This window comes from Lolium rigidum, chromosome 6 (assembly GCF_022539505.1).
Source record: "Lolium rigidum isolate FL_2022 chromosome 6, APGP_CSIRO_Lrig_0.1, whole genome shotgun sequence".
Lineage (NCBI taxonomy): Eukaryota > Viridiplantae > Streptophyta > Magnoliopsida > Poales > Poaceae > Lolium > Lolium rigidum.
This window is the reverse complement of record NC_061513.1, coordinates 71,139,850-71,145,849: the sequence shown is the minus strand read 5'-3', so window position 1 is coordinate 71,145,849 and position 6,000 is coordinate 71,139,850. Positions and strand designations below refer to the sequence as shown.

Below are 6,000 nucleotides of genomic sequence, written 5' to 3'. Positions count from 1 at the left end.
CACCGGCGACACCGTCGCCGGCTTCCATGCTTCTCCATCACGCCGCCGGAACGCGGTGATAGATCGATAGATCCACCACCACCAACCGCAGGCCGACCCTCTCCGGCGAAGAAGAGGGCCACCTCCACCGTCGTACCCAAAGATGTTGCCCCGGGCGACCTCGTGTCGCGGAAGAAGCCCGAGATCGCCTCCACTCACCGACGAGAGGCGGGGGGGGGGGAGGGGATGGCGCAGGCCATGGGCCTGGCCGCCGCCCACCACTAGCCCCTGCCGGTGTGCTGCGGGGGAGAGCCTACGTGAGGAGGGGTTCCGCAGCGCAGAGCCGCCGCCGCCCATCACCATCCGCGCCGGCCGATCCACCGTATGCGTCGAGGAGGAGATCCCGTCCGCCGTCCCCCACGTCGACGAGGAAGGGCCCCCGCCGCCGCCACGCCCCGTGGGTCTTTGCCCCGACGGTGCTATCGGCGGCGGTTAGGGTTGGGGTGGGGGTCGGGAGAGGACCTTTGTTCTCCCAAGAAAAAAAAAAGTTTCTGAATCTAATTAAAAAAGCTTGTGAGATAGACAAGAGAGATTGAGAGGTAGAAGAAAGAAGCTGAGCGATTCAGCTCCAACAACTATGTTCTCTTTGGGAATGTCTGCCTGGCTATGATTTTGCTACTAGATTTAGCATTGGATATTGTTGTTCACGACTTTCAGTCAATTATTTTACCATGTCTGTCGTTTTGGTGTGATGTGTAAGAATCTCGGTGTATCCGTGTTTGCCCTGTCGGTATCCCATCACTGTCGTTTTGGTGCGCACTGTCGAGAACGAAGGTGCATTTTCACTTTGTCGTATGCTTCGTTCTTTCGTTTATGTTTCGGTTGAGTACGGTGGTTCGTCCGTCATTTGAACTCGTCCGTCGGTCCTGAACTCTTGATTCTCTTTTTAACCGTCACCCCTTGGTAAAATCAGTTCAGATTCAGGTGCGGGTGAGCCTTATTGAACTCCATGGCGCTAGTGTCGCTACCACCGAACACTAATCCACTATAAAACTCAGCCATTACAGCTCAAAACACAAAGCACCTACAGCCATCGTTCCTAGCGCTATAGCTACTAGCTTGGCACTGCCCAGCCATGGCAAGCCGAGCTCGCGCTCCCTTGCAGCTCATTGCCACCCTGTTCGTGGCACTCCTCGCGACGTGCCAGGCCGGCAGCATCGCCGTGTATTGGGGCCAGAACGACGGTGAAGCATCGTTGGCTGAGACATGCGCGTCTGGGAACTACGAGTTTGTTATCGTGGCCTTCCTCCGCAAGTTCGGCAAGGGCCAGAACCCACAGCTGGATCTTGCAAGCCATTGCCACCCCTCGTCGGGTGGCTGCAGAGGGCAGAGCAAAGACATCAATGCATGCCAGAGCCGCGGCGTCAAGGTCCTGCTATCTATCGGAGGCGGCGATGGAGGCTACGGCCTCTCGTCCCCCGGTGACGCTATATAGTCAGGTTGCTATGTACCTGTGGAACAACTACCTGGGTGGCACGTCCTCATCCCGCCCCCTAGGCGACGCTGTACTCGACGGCATCGACTTTGACATCGAGCTCGGAGGCGTGAAGTTCTGGAACAACCTTGCCATGGACCTGAAGAACTTGGGCAAGAAGGGCGGCAACACGGTGCTGTTGAGCGCGGCGCCACAGTGCCCGTTCCCCGACGAGTGGGACGGAAATGCGATCAACACGGGGCTGTTCGACTACGTGTGGGTGCAGTTCTACAATAACAAGGACTGCCAGTTTAGCGCGGGGCGTGAGGCGTTCATGGACGCGTGGAAGAAGTGGGAGTCGGTGCCTGCAGGGAAGATCTTTCTGGGGCTCCCAGCCAGCTCCAAGGGTGCGGCGGACACCGGATTCGTTCCTGCTGGTGAGCTGACGGCAAGCGTGCTGCCTCTCATTAAGGGCTCGCCTAAATACGGTGGCGTCATGTTGTGGTCTAAGTTCTACGATGATCGCAGTGGATACAGCTCCGCCATAAAGAGCTACGTGTGATTCTCTCGGCTGTGCTCGGCTAGGTATCTGTGGTACCGAGGTTCAGCGTTCAAGTGTTCTTCCCTATGCTCTGTATCTCGTGTGTTAAATATAGCTGGTTTAATATGTGGAGTAATTTTTGATACCGTACTATTATATTAGTAGCTAGCATAACAGTGCTCTAGAGATATGCATGCATGTGTAAATAACTAAATATGAATGAATAAAATGCATACTTAATGTAGCTGGTTTGAAACTACTATATGTATGTATGGCGGTGCGTCTATTTTCTTTTTATGCTATTGTGATAACGTTTCCCAATAAGTGTACATTTTGTGTAATCATATAAAAATTCATTAGACTTTGGTCATCCAACCTCGTTAAATTATTTTGTAGCAATTGAATTGATTGCAAAACATCTTATTGTTGTCATGGGTAACATTTATCTTGTTTGATGAAATCCTTTCGTAACTTTTTTTGCTACCTGTGTCCTAAAGGGGTTGCTGCACCCAAAACATCATTTCATTCTATATCCACTCCTTATTCTTATTTTGAATTGGACATTTTCTCAAACTTTATTACTCATAACTAATTCGTATATTTGTTTGCAAGCCAATGGAACTTAGGGTTTGGCGTTATAAACCTCTCTCTAGAGAACAAATGTTTGCTTACATATAAGGAAGGTAATATAGAGTTATACCTTCCCATACATTTACAGTTCGTGAGTATAAAATTCTATCTATAACCTTACCCATGGGTATAAAATTCTACCAGCATTCCCGGTTGGTATCTTTACCCACCGGATACCCATCGAGCATGTCAATGATGCATAACGTTCATATTTTCACATTCATGAATAACACATTTAACAAGAACACACCTATTTGAACTCGATAAATTAAATCAATTACATAAAAATTATCATAATTTGATAATCACATTCTACAAAATATACAATGGTCACAACTCAACAAAATAACTACATGCCACTGTGAGATATGATAAGAGTATGGGTAATACCCACATGCACATTAATGTACACGTCCTCTACCTACTACAACTTGACGGGAAGAGTATGGATTCAACCCAAGGGTATAAAACTATAATCATATGGGTCGTGTATCCATGGGTACACAAAATGTTTAGGATCCGACTTCCTACCTCGAAGAACCTTTAGAGGGAGTTTATTATGGATTATCTAGCTTGGTTCTTGCTTTAGTGTGAAGAGCTTGTATGACCGCATGGGTTGCATGGAGTTTCCTAGGAAGTTCGCTATGAAGATGTCATAGAGGCGGTCCCATGATCATATGGATCCCTTCTACTGGTTGAGCAACCAAGTTTCAGCCTTTCTTGTCAGCAAAAGTGGGAAGAGGTTGCACATTTCCCAGGGGCTGCCCACGGTGGCGCGGATGGTAGTCACGTACACTTCTAGGTACTTTGAGGAGCACCCCATGAAGGTGGTAAGTGAGGCACCCATTTCTGACATCATGGGTAACAAGGACGCCAGCGGCCGGATTGCAAAATGGGCAATTCAGCTATCACCATATGTACCGGTGTATGAAAGAAGAGACGCCATAAAGTCGCAAGCCTTAGCTGATTTCTTGGTCGATTGGGCGGAGGTACAATGCAAACCGCCAGAGCACAAGATAGAATATTGGAAGATGCACTTTGACGGATCCAAACTCAAGGAGGGTCTGGGTGCCGGTGTGGTGCTCACCTCACCTAAGGGAGATCACCTCCGGTATGTTCTACAAGTGCACTTCAGGGCATCAAACAATGTCGCTGAGTACGAAGCTCTGATACATGGGCTTAAAGTCGCAAAAGAAATCGGAGCGCTCCGGATCATTTGCTACGGCGATTCAGATCTGGTGGTGCAGCAGTGTTCCGGAGATTGGGATGCAAAAGATGCCAACATGGCCTCATACCGGTTTCATGTGCAAAAGATTGCCGGCTTCTTTGAAGGGTGTGAGTTTCACCATGTGCCGCGGGCCGAAAATGAAGCCGCGGATGCTCTATCCAAGCTAGGCTCATCGAGGCAGGAAATTCCCCCCGGAATAGCCTTGACACACTTAAGAGTTCCATCAATCAAACCAAGTCTGGAATCGGAATCAATTTTCGTACCGGAATCGCATGTGGTGCCAATGGATATAGATGAAGGAAACTCGGGGACTGTTCCGGCACACGCGGGGACTGCTCCAGCGAACCCGGGGACTCCACCGGTAAGCTCGGGGACTGCGGCACCCATACCGGCAGAAGTAACACTCGTGGACGACATGGACATAGACATGCCGGTGTTTGTGGTTAGAGAAGCGCCATCTTGGGTTAAACCTATTAAGGAATTCAAGATCAACGACACCTTGCCGATTGACGAAAATGAATCCAGAAGGATACAGAGGAGGTCCAAAGCTTACACCATCATCAATAGTGAGGTGTACAAGAGAAGTGTTACCGGTGTCCTCCAAAGATGTGTGGAGCCGGAAGAGGGAAAAGAAATGCTCGAAGAGATTCACCGAGGAGAATGCGGACACCACGCTTCATCAAGGGCACTGGTGGCAAAAGTGTTCCGGCATGGGTTCTATTGGCCAATGGCTTTGGAAATGCGGAGGATATGGTAAGAAAATGCAATGGGTGCCAGAGGTACGCCAAACAAAACCATACCCCAGCATCCGGTTTAAAAACCATACCGTTAACTTGGCCATTCGCTGTCTGGTGCCTGGACATGGTTGGACCGTTTAAAACCGCAAGGGGAAACATGACCCACATCTTGGTAATGGTGGATAAATTCACCAAGTGGTTGGAAGTGAAGCCTATCGCAAAGTGTGATGGCCACACAGCGGTGAAGTTCCTAAAAGATGTAATTCTGCGGTATGGATACCCGCACGGTATCATAGCCGACAATGGCTCAAACTTTGCTCAAGGAGAATTCAAGCGATTTTGTGAAGACAAGAACATCCGGTTGGATTTGTGCTCAGTGGCGCACCCACAAGGCAATGGCCAAGTTGAAAGAACGAATGCTTTAGTACTTTCCGGTATCAAACCGAGACTCATTGATGCAATGGAAAAATTGCCGGGATGTTGGATCGATGAGCTACCATCAGTCTTGTGGAGTCTAAGAACAACTCCGAACCGGTCTACCGGATACACGCCATTCTTCATGGTTTATGGGGCAGAAGCGGTCATACCAACCGACATTCTCCATGATTCACCAAGGGTCCAGCTCTATACCGAAGAAGAGGTAAAAGAGGCCCGAGAAAACGATGTGGACTTGCTAGAAGAAGCAAGAGAGTTAGCTCTGGCAAGAACAACCATTTACCAGCAAAACCTCAGACGCTATCACAGCCGGAAGGTTAACCCGAGGGTATTCCGAGAAGGAGACCTAGTGCTACGCCTAGTGCAGCGCACTGAAGGGCGGCACAAGCTTTCCCCCCCGTGGGAAGGACCTTTCATTGTGAGCAAGGCTCTCCACAATGATGCCTATTACCTAATTGATGCACAGGAATGGAATAAAGGGAAGGCGGACAAGTCAGGAGAGGAGACCAAACGCCCATGGAATGTAGCTTTGTTGCGTCCTTTCTACTCTTGAGGTGGTGCTGTGAGAAGTTCCTTTTTGTACCTTATTTTGTTATGAATAAAAAGATGTCGGAACCTCGAATGAATCTCGGGGACTACCCTTACTAAGTTGCATGAAACATGTCTATTTTTTCTGTTGCCGGTTGCCTATTGAACGTTTTTTCTTTCCGGTTTAGTAGTGTGCTAAATCCTACCGGAGTCTTCGACTTTGCTGCTGTCCATAACTTGGCTTCATGGCAAGCAAGATAAACCGGTAGGGGATAAGCACATGAACTGCGGAAAGAGAGAGCAGGAAAGAACAATCCGGAAAAGTTTAACTAACCCCGGTTATACCGGTTTTTTGCAAAAATTTCGAGTTATTTCTAAGTTCAAGAAAATGCTTGCTTGGTAAAAGAACTTTGTGCTCATACGCCAAAAATGCCCAGAGAAGGTAGGC

At 48.9% G+C, this 6,000-nt stretch overlaps 1 pseudogene; it reads left to right on the top strand.

The window, feature by feature from the left end:
• The first annotated feature begins 1,114 nt into the window (after positions 1 to 1,114).
• On the top strand, positions 1,115 to 2,015 carry LOC124667246 (annotated as a pseudogene).
• The last annotated feature ends 3,985 nt before the right edge of the window (positions 2,016 to 6,000 follow it).